General features: G+C 42.8%; 1 protein-coding gene across 1 annotated transcript in view; it reads left to right on the forward strand.

Moving 5' to 3' along the window:
- The first annotated feature begins 230 nt into the window (after positions 1–230).
- ARPC1B (actin related protein 2/3 complex subunit 1B) overlaps positions 231–16302 on the forward strand; it is a 44082-nt gene continuing 28010 nt past the window's right edge. The window contains exon 1 of the mRNA XM_053694619.1: positions 231–385. The gene's annotated coding sequence lies outside the window, so the exon portion shown is untranslated. The remainder of the gene's footprint in view (positions 386–16302) is intronic.

Below are 16302 nucleotides of genomic sequence, written 5' to 3' on the forward strand. Positions count from 1 at the left end.
TGTGCTGTCTGTCACATAAGCACAGGTTTATATGAGTGTCAGCTCTTGTGCTGTCTGTCACATAAGCACAGGTTTATATGAGTGTCAGCTCTTGGGCTGTCCCTGTCACACACAGACTATTATAGTATACAAATAGCTGATGGAGGAATTTGCCGCCTTTAGACATTCTTGGTGTTTCCCAGCAGCAGCACCAGATGTGCGGACGTCAGCACTAGGAGGGGCCGGTGTCTCAGGCCTGAGTCAGCTCCCTCCTCCCTCTCTCACACAAGGAAGTAGCTGCAGCGCTCACAAAGAGGAAGTTTGTTGTTTAATTCAGTCACTTGCTGCCGTCGTGTAGACTGCTCAGAGTCCACGGGCAAGCAGCCCCACCCGCGACACGCTACAGGTGAGTGGGCAGGTCGGGGTACTACTGTCACATTATTACACGGGCTACTACATGCATTAGTGTCCCCAACTGCAGGCTCCGGTGACATAAACTGCCCATTAGAGGCAGCAGATGTTTCATGCAATAAGTTTCCTTTCTAAGGAGAGAAAAGAGATATGAAATACAGAAGTTGTTTCAACACATCACCCAGGTGTGTCTGGTCCTGATAGTCATGGGAGTCTGATCTGATAGGGACAGGTGTGTCTGATCCTGATAGTCATGTGAGTCTGATCTGATAGGGACAGGTGTGTCTGGTCCTGATAGTCATGTGAGTGTGATCTGATAGGGACAGGTGTGTCTGATCCTGATAGTCATGTGAGTCTGATCTGATAGGGACAGGTGTGTCTGATCCTGATAGTCATGCGAGTCTGATCTGATAGGGACAGGTGTGTCTGATCCTGATTGTCATGTGAGTCTGATCTGATAGGGACAGGTGTGTCTGGTCCTGATAGTCATGTGAGTGTGATCTGATAGGGACAGGTGTGTCTGGTCCTGATAGTCATGGGAGTCTGATCTGATAGGGACAGGTGTGTCTGATCCTGATAGTCATGTGAGTCTGATCTGATAGGGACAGGTGTGTCTGATCCTGATAGTCATGGGAGTGTGATCTGATAGGGACAGGTGTGTCTGGTCCTGATAGTCATGGGAGTCTGATCTGATAGGGACAGGTGTGTCTGATCCTGATAGTCATGTGAGTCTGATCTGATAGGGACAGGTGTGTCTGATCCTGATAGTCATGTGAGTCTGATCTGATAGGGACAGGTGTGTCTGATCCTGATAGTCATGTGAGTGTGATCTGATAGGGACAGGTGTGTCTGGTCCTGATAGTCATGGGAGTCTGATCTGATAGGGACAGGTGTGTCTGGTCCTGATAGTCATGGGAGTCTGATCTGATAGGGACAGGTGTGTCTGATCCTGATAGTCATGTGAGTCTGATCAGATAGGGACAGGTGTGTCTGGTCCTGATAGTCATGTGAGTGTGATCTGATAGGGACAGGTGTGTCTGGTCCTGATAGTCATGTGAGTGTGATCTGATAGGGACAGGTGTGTCTGATCCTGATAGTCATGTGAGTGTGATCTGATAGGGACAGGTGTGTCTGATCCTGATAGTCATGTGAGTCTGATCTGATAGGGACAGGTGTGTCTGATCCTGATAGTCATGTGAGTCTGATCTGATAGGGACAGGTGTGTCTGATCCTGATAGTCATGTGAGTCTGATCTGATAGGGCCAGGTGTGTCTGATCCTGATAGTCATGCGAGTCTGATCTGATAGGGACAGGTGTGTCTGATCCTGATAGTCATGCGAGTCTGATCTGATAGGGACAGGTGTGTCTGATCCTGATAGTCATGCGAGTCTGATCTGATAGGGACAGGTGTGTCTGATCTTGATAGTCATGCGAGTCTGATCTGATAGGGACAGGTGTGTCTGATCCTGATAGTCATGTGAGTGTGATCTGATAGGGACAGGTGTGTCTGATCCTGATAGTCATGTGAGTGTGATCTGATAGGGACAGGTGTGTCTGATCCTGATAGTCATGTGAGTGTGATCTGATAGGGACAGGTGTGTCTGATCCTGATAGTCATGTGAGTGTGATCTGATAGGGACAGGTGTGTCTGATCTGATAGTCATGTGAGTGTGATCTGATAGGGACAGGTGTGTCTGATCCTGATAGTCATGTGAGTCTGATCTGATAGGGACAGGTGTGTCTGATCCTGATAGTCATGTGAGTCTGATCTGATAGGGACAGGTGTGTCTGATCTGATAGGGACAGGTGTGTCTGATCTTGATAGTCATGTGAGTGTGATCTGATAGGGACAGGTGTGTCTGATCCTGGTAGTCATGTGTGTCTGATCCTGGTAGTCATGTGTGTCTGATCCTGATAGTCATGTGAGTCTGATCTGATAGGGACAGGTGTGTCTGATCCTGGTAGTCATGTGTGTCTGATCCTGATAGTCATGTGAGTCTGATCTGATAGGGACAGGTGTGTCTGATCCTGATAGTCATGTGAGTCTGATCTGATAGGGACAGGTGTGTCTGATCCTGATAGTCATGTGAGTCTGATCTGATAGGGACAGGTGTGTCTGATCTGATAGGGACAGGTGTGTCTGATCCTGATAGTCATGTGAGTGTGATCTGATAGGGACAGGTGTGTCTGATCCTGATAGTCATGTGAGTGTGATCTGATAGGGACAGGTGTGTTTGATCCTGATAGTCATGTGTGTCTGATCCTGATAGTCATGTGAGTCTGATCTGATAGGGACAGGTGTGTCTGATCCTGATAGTCATGTGAGTCTGATCTGATAGGGACAGGTGTTTCTGATCCTGATAGTCATGTGAGTCTGATCTGATAGGGACAGGTGTGTCTGATCCTGATAGTCATGTGAGTCTGATCTGATAGGGACAGGTGTGTCTGATCCTGATAGTCATGTGAGTCTGATCTGATAGGGACAGGTGTGTCTGATCCTGATAGTCATGTGAGTCTGATCTGATAGGGACAGGTGTGTCTGATCCTGATAGTCATGTGAGTCTGATCTGATAGGGACAGGTGTGTCTGATCCTGATAGTCATGTGAGTCTGATCTGATAGGGACAGGTGTGTCTGATCTGATAGGGACAGGTGTGTCTGGTCCTGATAGTCATGTGAGTCTGATCTGATAGGGACAGGTGTGTCTGGTCCTGATAGTCATGTAAATCTGATCTGATAGGGACAGGTGTGTCTGATCCTGATAGTCATGTAAATCTGATCTGATAGGGACAGGTGTGTCTGATCCTGATAGTCATGTGAGTCTGATCTGATAGGGACAGGTGTATCTGATCCTGATAGTCATGTGAGTCTGATCTGATAGGGACAGGTGTATCTGATCCTGATAGTCATGTGAGTCTGATCTGATAGGGACAGGTGTGCCTGATCCTGATAGTCATGTGAGTCTGATCTGATAGGGACAGGTGTGCCTGATCCTGATAGTCATGTGAGTCTGATCTGATAGGGACAGGTGTGTCTGATCCTGATAGTCATGTGAGTCTGATCTGATAGGGACAGGTGTGTCTGATCCTGATAGTCATGTGAGTCTGATCTGATAGGGACATGTGTGTGAACTGATAGGGACAGGTGTGTCTGATCTGATAGTGTAAGGGGTGTCTGATCTGATAGGGATAGATGTGTCTTATTTTATAGGGACAGGGGTGTCTGATCTATGGGTGTCTGATCTGATAGGTACAGGTGTGTCTGATCTTAAAGGGACATTTTTGTGTGTCTGACCTTATAGGGAAAAGTGTGTCTGATCTAGACGTGCCTGATATTATAGGGTTAAGCATGTCGGACCTGATAGGGACAGTTGTGTCTGATCTGATAGGGACAGGCATGCCTGATCTAGGTGTGTCTGATCTGATAAGGATTGGTGTGTCTGATCTTATAGGGACAGTTTGGTGTGTGGGGGGCAGGCAGGTCTGGTGATATATTCTCTATAAGTAAGCTGATGTGCGTATACTGAAGGAGATTTGCAGGCCTGATCTGGACAGGGAGGTCACTATGGGGACATATAGGTCTGATATGAGGGCGGGCTGGGTGGTTACTATGGGGACATATAGGTCTGATATGAGGGTGGGCAGGGAGGTTACTATGGGGACATATAGGTCTGATCTGAGGGTGGGCAGGGAGATTATTATGAGGACATATAGGTCTTATCTAAGGGTGGGCTGGGAAGTTACTATTGGGGACATAGGTCTGATCTGAGGATGGGCTGGGAAGTTACTATTGGGGACATAGGTCTGATCTGAGGGTGGGCTGGGAGGTTACTATTGGGGACATATAGGTCTGATCTGAGGGTGGGCAAAGAAGTTACTATTGGGGACATATAGGTCTGATCTGAGGGTGGACTGCAAGGTCACTATGGGGACATATAGGTCTGATCTGAGTGTGGGCTGTAAGGCCACTATGGGGACATATAGGTCTGATCTGAGGGTGGGCAGGGAAGTTACTATTGGGGACATATAGGTCTGATCTGAGGGTGGACTGCAAGGTCACTATGGGGACATATTGGTCTGATCTGAGTGTGGGCTGGAAGGTTACTACAGAGGACATAGAGGTCTGAGCTGGGGGTGGACTGGAAGGTCACTATGGGGACATATAGGTCTGATCTAAGGGTGGGCAGGGAGGTCACTATGGGGACATATAGGTCTGATCTGAGGCTGGGCTTGAAGGTTACTACAGAGGACATATATGTTTGATTTGGGGATGGGCAGGGAGGTCACTATTGGGGACATATAGGACTGATCTGAGGCTGGGAAGTTACTTTGGGGGACATATAGGTCTGATCTTTCACTATTGGGGACATATAGGTCTGGTTGAGGGTGGGCTCGGTGCTTACTATTGGAGACACATAGGTCTGATCTGAGGGTGGGCAGGGAGGACACTATGGGGAAATATAGGTCTGATCTGAGTGTGGACTGGAAGGTTACTCCAGAGGACATAAAGGACTGATCTGAGGGTGGACTGGAAGGTTACTACAGAGGACATAAAGCTCTGACCTGAGGGTGGGCTCGGAGGCTACTATTGGAGACATATAGGTCTAATCTGAGGGTGGGCAGGGAGGTCACTATGGGGACATATAGGTCTGATCTGAGTGTGGGCTGGAAAGCTACTACAGAGGGCATAAAGGTCTGATCTGATGGTGGGCTGGGAAGGCTGCTCTTGGGGACAGATTTGCTTTGGGGGATAAAACAAGAATCCCTCAGGACATTATAAAATGCTGAATTCTCTGTGGTACACATGATATTACAACACATTAGTTTATGACTAAATCTAAACAAGAAGACATCAGGAAGTTTTGTTTGTCTTGACCCAGTTATTCCTGACTGAGTGCTACATCCACACATGTTATATATTATCCCCGATTCTATCGCTGTGTGCCTGTCCCTAACACATTCTACTTGCCCCTAATAAATTATGCCTGGCCCTGAGACATTCTGCCTAAGCCTCAGATATTCTGCCCTATGGTGCCGGCCCCTGAGACATTCGGCCTGAGCCTCAGATATTCTGCCCTATGGTGCCGGCCCCTGAGACATTCGGCCTGAGCCTCAGATATTCTGCCCTATGGTGCCGGCCCCTGAGACATTCGGCTTGCCCCTAACACATTCTGCCTGCCCCTGAGACATTCTGCTTGCCCCTAATGCATTCTGCCTGCCCCTGAGACATTCTGCTTGCCCCTAACACATTCTGCTTGCCCCTAATGCATTCTGCTTGCCCCTGAGACATTCTGCTTGCCGCTAACACATTCTGCCTGCGCCTGAGACATTCTGCTTGCCCCTAACACATTCTGCTTGCCCCTAACACATTCTGCTTGCCCCTAACACATTCTGCTTGCCCCTGATACATTATGCTTGCCCCTAACACATGCTTGCCCCTGAGACATTCTGCTTGCCCCTAACACATTCTGCTTGCCCCAGAGACATTCTGCTTGCCCCAGAGACATTCTGCTTGCCCCAGAGACATTCTGCTTGCCCCTGAGACATTCTGCTTGCCACTAACACATTCTGCCTGCCCCTAACACATTCTGCCTGCCCCTAACACATTCTGCCTGCCCCTAACACATTCTGCTTGCCCCAGAGACATTCTGCTTGCCCCAGAGACATTCTGCTTGCCCCTAAATCATTCTGCCTGCCCCTGAGACATTATGACTGCCCCTGAGACATTATGCTTGCCCCTAACACATTCTGCCGCCCCCTGAGACATTCTACTTGCCCCTAACACATTCTGCCTGCCCCTGAGACATTATGCTTGCCCCTAACACATTCTGCCGGCCCCTGAGACATTCTACTTGCCCCTAACACATTCTGCCGCCCCCTGAGACATTCTACTTGCCCCTAACACATTCTGCCGGCCCCTGAGACATTCTACTTGCCCCTAACACTTTCTGCCTGCCCCTAACACATTCTGCCTGCCCCTGAGACATTCTGCCCTATGATGCTGGCCCCTGACACATTCTGCTTGCCCCTAACACATTTCGCCCCTAGATACCCCTCCCCTGATATATTCAGCCCTTTTCAGGGCATACTTTGCACCCTCAGTGTTTCCTTCTCATGCTGTTAACCAGGAAGTCATTTACACAAATGCAGAACTAAATATATCATTTTCAGGAAGTTGTTCTGAGCAAACAGCAGCTTCAGATAAATTGCAGATATTTAGTTCACTGTAACTGTTGTATTCCCTGCATCACAGCCCTTGCTCTGCACCTCACAAGCTTTTGTGTTCTTTTTCACAACCCTCAATCTGCCCTGTTTATTGCCCTCCCTGTGCCCTGTTTATTGCCCTCCCTGTGCCTTGTTTATTGCCCTCCCTGTGCCTTGTTTATTGCCCTCCCTGTGCCTTGTTTATTGCCCTCCCTGTGCCCTGTTTATTGCCCTCCCTGTGCCCTGTTTATTGCCGTCTGTGCTCTGTTTATTGCCCTCCCTGTGCCTTGTTTATTGCCCTCCCTGTGCCTTGTTTATTGCCCTCTCTGTGCTCTGTTCGTAGCTCTCACTGTGCCCCCTCTTCTTAGCTCTCGCTGTGCCCCTTTCCTGCCCCTCCTTTCACAACCCCCTATGTGCCTTCCGCTGCACTTCCTGCACCTCCCTGTACAGACACCTCTGGCCAGTCTAAGTCTTGTAAGACAATCTGGGACCAAAGTCACAAGATCCACTGGGTTTAATGACCGGAGACTCCCAAGCTCCAAACAATCACTTTATTGTCCGTTTATCCTTATAAGTAAATATTCAGAACTTGGTCTGACACTTTTGATGCCATTTCTGACAGATTGCTCATTGTGTAATGGGGAAGGGGGGCTGGGGTCCTTTGTTCTCATTCACAGCTTTTCTTGTGTACCCTCCAATGGGGGATGTAAGTTTCTTCGGCTTCACCACCCATGTTATGTCATTTGGTTTCAGAAGATATCTGACAGCTGAGTGGTTGGTTATTAACTTCTAGCTGCCAGGCACAGATGACAGTGATTATCCCCTTGTGTCAGTCATGTGTAACCCCTTGCCATCCACATAGCGGGGTATCAAGGTCTCTCCTGCTGGGTTATTAAATGAAGCCATAGTGTAGGAGTGTGGGTAATGTGAGTCATGAGCACAAATAATGAAGTAACGTGTCTCTGAGCTGCCAGTGTGCAGTTACTGCTGGGACCATAATGCTCTCCTATTGCGCTAATACACTCCCTTTATTCCTGTCTCACAATTCCCTGTGCCTCTTGCTTTTTCCTGTTCATAGCCTCTGAGACTCTCATCTCCTATGCCCCTTTTACAGCCCTCCAGTAGTGGTTCTATGAGCATGCTGTGCCCCTAATCATTACTGTAGCCCCCCAAACCTTACAGCTGCCCTGGAGTTACAAGCTAATGCCTTGTTTTTTCATACCCAGCACTGTACGTGGGGTAAGGAGAGGGTGTGTGTGCTATTTTATAGCCATTCTCAGCATTCTCTGTACTGCAGTTCCCTTTCCCGTGGTTCCCCTCACATCATTAAAGGGACATTTACTGAAGAACTTTATCTCCATTAATTTGTTCCCAATGCTGGAGTGTATTAAATGGTTTACAAAAAGCTCCTTAGCCTTTATATTGGCATTTGAAATAGCTGATTTAGCCTGTAGTATCCCTATCTATACTGAAAGTTTCTAAACACAGCCAGCAAAATAAATTACACAGTGGGAAAGGGAAGGGATAAAGCTCTAAAGTATTAATTTCTATTGTTATTTCTAAGTATTGTACAGAGAAAGAGATAAGAAAGGGAAGCATTTAAGGGATAAGATAATGAGATCTGATCTGTTTGCAAGCTTAGCCTATTTTGATGGGCTGTGGTTTCAAATAACAAATCCAGCTATTTCTTTTGCAAACAGAAGCATAAATGAGCAATTTCTCATACATTTTATACGCTGCAGCTGGTAAAACACGTCATGGGAAACACATTCAGGGAAAAACAATTTTACATTAAACTGTCCCTTTAACTGCCCCCCCCTTTAATAGGAAGTTATATGCTTGATCACTGACTAAAACATCTTATTTGTCTTTTTTTAAAGCATTTTAACAAAAAAACATCCTTATAAGGAACATGAAACCCAATTTTTTTGTTTCATTATTCAGATAGAGAATTACAATTTTAAATAACATAATAATTTACTCCAGTTGTCTGATTTGCTTCATTTTCATGAACATTATATGAGGTATTTATGTGCAGCCAGCAGTCCCCGAGCCTACCTAGGTATGCTTTTCAACAACAAGTCCAACAAAACTAATTAGAAGCCTGAAGTAAGCTGGAAAGTTCTATAAAATTGCTGCTCTTTCTAAATCATGAAAGAAAAAAATGTTTCTTGTCCCTTTAAGGCATAAGAACATTAATGAACAAATGGCAAAGCGTCTCATTTTTGTGTAGCTGCCAACCCCAAGTCCTGTACAGAACTTTCCCCTTTTTAGTGGTCTACTTATGTCCCCCTCTCAATTTTTTCTAAGATTTAGTCATCACAAGGTGAGTGCTGTCATCTTATACTTGTTACATTGAGTCATTTCCTGTCAGTAGATACATACAATTGAGAATGTGTTCATTTCTCAACCACAAACACACAGCAAAACCTCCAAAGACAGAACTTTCCTAGATAAACAGAACTCACACAAACATATAAACATCCCCCAGATAATTACAGCTCCTCAAACAAAAAAGGATTCTCTGTTTAGCATGAAGAATAGGTCACCCGAGAGGGAACCAAACAGATCTCCCAAGATGGAACGGAACAGGTCTCCCGAAAGGGAACCAAACAGATCTCCTGAGATGGAACGGAACAGGTCTCCCGAGAGGGAACCAAACAGATCTCCTGAGATGGAACGGAACAGGTCTCCCGAGAGGGAACCAAGCAGAACCAAACAGGTCTCCCGAGAGGGAACGGAACAGATCTCCCGAGAGGGAACTGAACAGGTCTCCCGAGAGGGAATGGAACAGGTCTCCCGAGAGGGAACCAAATAGATCTCCTGAGATGGAACGGAACAGGTCTCCCGAGAGGGAACCAAGCAGAACCAAACAGGTCTTCCGAGAGGGAACCAAACAGATCTCCCGAGAGGGAACGGAACAGGTCTCCCGAGAGGGAACGGAACAGGTCTCCCGAGAGGGAACGGAACAGGTCTCCCGAGAGGGAACGGAACAGGTCTCCCGAGAGGGAACGGAACAGGTCTCCCGAGAGGGAACCAAACAGATCTCCCGAGATGGAACGGAACAGTTTACCAAGCACAATACAGACTAATTATTTAAGATTCCTTCTTTATAATTATAAAGGACTGTAATTCAAAAGACATTATAAAATAAAAAAATTCACTGAACATGTTTATAAATAAAAAATATTACAATAAAATATTAAATTTAAAGGGGTGATGCAAGTTGGTTGTAGGGCTGCTATATAACATCAATCTGACATTTGTATGGAGGTTCGACTCTAAGTTGAACAGCCTTTCACTTTCCACACTATTGCATGGGGCAGAAAGATATTTTTGGACCATTTTAGCCAGAGCTGTAAATCTGTTTATTAACTGCCCAGTACTTCAGGGGTTTGTCTGAACGAGGTACAGTGATCTCTCCTACAATAATACAAATAACAGCAATTTGTATTGTCAGAACAGTAGTAAACAATTTTTAGTTTAGTCTCCACTCCAGTTTAAAATGAAATGGGAACATGTAGTTTGAAAAAACGCCACAAGATAGCATATGGGTAGGAAGTGGAGGTATCGGTTTAAGTATCGGTGCATTTGCACGAGTACAAGTACTCATGCAAATACTTGGTATCGGTACCGATACCGATACTAGTATCGGTGCATCCCTAATAAATACATATATACACATATATAAACACATAAATACATATATACACATATATAAACACATATATAAACACATACACATATATAAACACATAAATACATATATACACATATATAAACACAAAAATACATATATACACATATAAACACATAAATACATATATACACATATAAACATAAATACATATATACACATATAAACACATAAAGACATATATACACATATATAAACACATATATAAACACAAAAATACATATATACTCATATAAACACATAAATACATATATACACATATAAACATATAAATACATATATACACATAAATACATATATACACATATAAACACATAAAGACATATATACACATATATAAACACATAAATACATAAATACATATATACACATATAAACACATAAATACATATATACACATATAAACATATAAATACATATATACACATAAATACATATATACACATATAAACACATAAAGACATATATACACATATATAAACACATAAATACATATATACACATATATAAACACATAAATACATATATACACATATAAACACATATACACATATAAATACATATATACACATATAAACACAAATACATATATACACATATAAACACATAAATACATATATAAACACATAAATACATATATACACATATAGACAAATATATAAGTGCATTGGAGATGAAAACATGTAAAATCATATATAAACACAAATACATATATACACATATATAAACACATATATACACATATAAACACATAAATACATACATACACATATAAACATATAAATACATATATACACATATATAAACACATAAATACATATATACACATATAAACACATATACACATATAAATACATATATACACATATAAACACAAATACATATATACACATATAAACACATAAATACATATATAAACACATAAATACATATATACACATATAGACAAATATATAAGTGCATTGGAGATGAAAACATGTAAAATCATATATAAACACAAATACATATATACACATATATAAACACATATATACACATATAAACACATAAATACATACATACACATATAAACATATAAATACACATATAAATACATATATACACATATAAACACATAAATACATATATACACATATAAACATATAAATACATATATACACATATATACACATATAAACACATAAATACATATATACACATATATAAACACATAAATACATATATACACATATAGACAAATATATAAGTGCATTGGAGATGAAAACATGTAAAATCATATTTATGTAAAATCATATTTAATAAAGTCTTATACTGTGTATTTACTGTAAATATTTCACATTCCAATGTTCTGCACATAGCAGAATATGTTTTATGTATTTTATTAATATATATATATATATATATATATATATATATATATATATATATATATATAAAGATGTATTTATGAATAAATAGAACATATTCAGCTATGTGAAGAACATGGAATGTGAGATGTTGCGTTAGCGCGCAGAATATGTGATTGGGTTTGCAAAAGAGTAGGGTGTTTAGGTTTTTCCCCATTGACTTCTATGGGGAATACGTTAACCCACGTGATATTCGGCTTTTTGCACGCATTGGGTTAGCGCGTGAGTGAAAACTTTTTAATTTTAACTTGTAATACGTGAGGTACCCGACGCTCGCAAAAAGCTTACTTCTAGCGGAGTTAGCATGTGAGCGGGAGCATTAAATAGCACTCCACTTGTAATCTGGCCGTAAATAATCAGTGATCACAAAATAGAAAATTGAATATCGGCAATAAACATTAACTCATTGTAGTAATAATAAACACAGGGATCACATCAACAATAACCTCAGACAAAAGCCACAAATCATTGGTAAATCTTTTTATGAAGTTTCTGATAGATGAGAATGAATGCAGAATTGTTATTCGGAGCTCATTACATTGTGTGATTGGCTGATTCCTGTTAACAGATACTGTTCTTGTGCCTACACACAGCTCACACACACCCTGTTCTACTTACAAACACTCACTTGGGCCCGGTCACTGCTAGCCTGCTTAAAGGGACATTAAGCCCAAAAATTTCCTTTCATGAGTCATGAGATAGAGAATACAATTTTAAACAACATCCCAATTTACTTCTATTATCTAATTTGCTTCATTCTTTAGATATCTTTTGTTAAAGAAATAGCAATGCACATTGGTGAGCCAATCACATGAGGCAAATATGTGCAGCCACCAATCGGAAGCTACTGAGCATATCTAGATATGCTTTTCAGGAAAGAATATCAAGCGAATGAAGCAAATTAGATTATCCCCTTAACGACTGAGGACGTGCAGGGTACGTCCTCAGAAAAAAGGCAGTTAATGCCTGAGAACGTACCCTGCACGTCCTCAGTGTGGAAAGCAGCTGGAAGCGATCCTGCTCGCTTCCAGATGCTTTCCGGTTATTGCAGTGATGCCTCGATATGGAGGCATTCTGCAATAACCTTTTTAAGTCATCCGGTGCAGAGAGAGCCACTCTGTGGCCCTCTCTGCACCGGAGATCGGTGGCTCCCTGCGTTGGTGGGTGGGAGCCGGACCGGGAGGCGGGTGGCGGCCATCGATGGCCCTGTTGATGTGAAGGGGGGGCGGGATCGTGGGCGGGGGTGGCTGGGGGCGCGCACGGGAGGGTGGGGGCGGGCGCGTGCACGGGGAGGGAGCGGGTGGGAACCGCTACACTACAGAAAATGTGGAAATAAAAAATATTAAAAAAAAATGTAAAAATAAAATAAAAAAAAACGATCAGCAAGGTGGTGGGGGTTTGTCTGTGTGTGTGTGTGGGGGGGGGGGGAAGCTACACTACAGAAAAAAAAAACCAAACAAAAAAAAAGCACTTTTTATTGTAAACTGGGTACTGGCAGACAGCTGCCAGTACCCAAGATGGCCCCCAATAAGGCAGAGGGGAGGGTTAGAGAGCGGTTTTGGGGGGGGATCAGGGAGGTTGGGGGCTAAGGGGGGGATCCTACACAGTAGCATATGTAAATATGCTAAAAAAAAATTTCATTTTTTTTTAAAACCCTTTTATTTTAGTACTGGCAGACTTTCTGCCAGTACTTAAGATGGCGGGGACAATTGTGGGGTGGGGGAGGGAAGGGAGCTGTTTGGGAGGGATCAGGGGGTGGGATGTGTCAGATGGGAGGCTGATCTCTACACTAAAGCTAAAATTAACCCTGCAAGCTCACTACAAACTCCCCAATTAACCCTTTCACTGCTAGCCATAATACACGTGTGAGGCGCAACAGGATTTAGTGGCCTTCTAATTACCAGAAAGCAACGCCAAAGTCATATATGTCTGCTATTTCTGAACAAAGGGGATCCCAGACAAGCATTTACAACCATTTGTGCCATAATTGCACAAGCTGTTTGTAAATGATTTCAGTGAGAAACCTAAAATTGTGAAAAATTTTACGTTTTTTTTAATTTGATCGCATTTGGCGGTGAAATGGTGTTATGAAATATACCAAAATGGGCCTAGATCAATACTTGGGGTTGTCTACTACACTAAAGCTAAAATTAACCCTAAAAGCTCCCTAATTAACCCCTTCACTGCTGGGCATAATACACGTGTGGTGCACAGTGGCATTTAGCGGCCTTCTAATTACCAAAAAGCAACGCCAAAGCCATATAATTCTGCTATTTGTGAACAAAGGGGATCCCAGAGAAGAATTTACAACCATTTATGCCATAATTGCACAAGCTGTTTGTAAATAATTTCAGTGAGAAATCGAAAGTTTGTGAAAAAATTTGTGAAAAAGTGAACGATTTTTTAATTTGATCGCATTTGGCGGTGAAACGGTGGCATGAAATATACCAAAATTGGCCTAGATCAATACTTTGGGATGTCTTCTAAAAAAAAATATATACATATACACACACACGTCAATGGATATTCAGGGATTCCTGACAGATATCAGTGTTCTAATGTAACTAGCGCTAATTTTGGAAAAAAATGGTTTGGAAATAGCAAAGTGCTACTTGTACTTATTGCCCTATAACTTACAAAAAAAGTAAAGAACATGTAAACATTGGGTATTTCTAAACTCAGGACAAAATTTAGAAACTATTTAGCATGGGTGTTTTTTGGTGGTTTTAGATGTGTAACAGATTTTGGGGGTCAAAGTTAGAAAAAGTGTGTTTTTTTCCATTTTTCCTCATATTTTATCATTTTTTTTATAGTAAATTATAAGATATGATGAAAATAATGGTATATTTAGAAAGTCTGTTTAATGGCGAGAAAAACTGTATATAATATGTGTGGGTACAGTAATGAGTATATAAACGGTATATAATATGTGTGGGTACAGTATGAGTATATAAACGGTATATAATATGTGTGGGTACAGTAATGAGTATACAAACGGTATATAATATGTGTGGGTACAGTAATGAGTATATAAACGGTATATAATATGTGTGGGTACAGTAATGAGTATATAAACGGTATATAATATGTGTGGGTACAATAATGAGTATATAAACGGTATATAATATGTGTGGGTACAGTAATGAGTATATAAACGGTATATAATATGTGTGGGTACAGTAATGAGTATATAAACGGTATATAATATGTGTGGGTACAATAATGAGTATATAAACGGTATATAATATGTGTGTGTACAGTAATGAGTATACAAACGGTATATAATATGTGTGGGTACAGTAATGAGTATATAAACGGTATATAATATGTGTGTGTACAGTAATGAGTATATAAACGGTATATAATATGTGTGTGTACAGTAATGAGTATATAAACGGTATATAATATGTGTGTGTACAGTAAATGAGTAAGAAGAAAATTACAGCTAAACACAAACACCGCAAAAATGTAAAAATAGCCTTGGTCCCAAACGGACAGAAAATGGAAAAGTGCTGTGGTCATTAAGGGGTTAAATAAGTAAATTAGAAAGTTGTTTAAAATGGTATTCTCTATCTGAATCATGAAAGAAAAAAATTGTGTTTCATGTCCCTTTAAGGTTGATGAGGACAGTATGTATGCAAGTATGCACTAGAGGTCACTCAGTCTCAGGCTAGTGGTCACTCAGCCGCTCACTAGAGGTCACTCAGTCTCTGGCTAGAGATTACTCAGCCTCTCACTAGAGGTCACTCAGCCGCTCACTAGAGGTCACTCAGCCTCTCGCTAGAGGTCACTCAGCCGCTCACTAGAGGTCACTCAGCCTCTCGCTAGAGGTCACTCAGCCGCTCACTAGAGGTCACTCAGTCTCTGGCTAGAGGTCACTCAACCGCTCACTAGAGGTCACTCAGTCTCTGGCTAGAGGTCACTCAGCCGGCTCACTACAGGTCACTCAGTCTCTGGCTAGAGGTCACTCAGCCGCTCACTAGAGGTCACTCAGTCTCTGGCTAGAGGTCACTCAGCCGCTCACTAGAGGTCACTCAGTCTCTGGCTAGAGGTCACTCAGCCGGCTCACTACAGGTCACTCAGTCTCTGGCTAGAGGTCACTCAGCTGGCTCACTACAGGTCACTCAGCCGGCTCACTAGAGCTCACTCAGTCCCTCACTAGAGGTCACTCAGTCCCTCACTAGAGATCACTCAGTCCCTCACTAGAGATCACTCAGTCCCTCACTAGAGATCACTCAGTCTCTGGCGAGGTCACTCAGGCTCTCACTAGAGGTCACTCAGCCTCTCGCTAGAGGTCACTCAGCCCCTCACTAGAGGTCACTCAGTCTCTGGCTAGAGGTCACTCAGCCGCTCACTAGAGGTCACTCAGTCTCTGGCTAGAGGTCACTCAGCCGGCTCACTACAGGTCACTCAGCCGGCTCACTAGAGCTCACTCAGTCCCTCACTAGAGGCCACTCAGTCCCTCACTAAAGGTCACTCAGTCCCTCACTAGAGATCACTCAGTCTCTGGCGAGGTCACTCAGGCTCTCACTAGAGGTCACTCAGCCGACTCACTAAAGGTCACTCAGCTTCTTACTAGAGGTCACTCAGCCCCTCACTAGAGGTCA

This window comes from Bombina bombina, chromosome 11, assembly GCF_027579735.1.
Source record: "Bombina bombina isolate aBomBom1 chromosome 11, aBomBom1.pri, whole genome shotgun sequence".
NCBI lineage: Eukaryota > Metazoa > Chordata > Amphibia > Anura > Bombinatoridae > Bombina > Bombina bombina.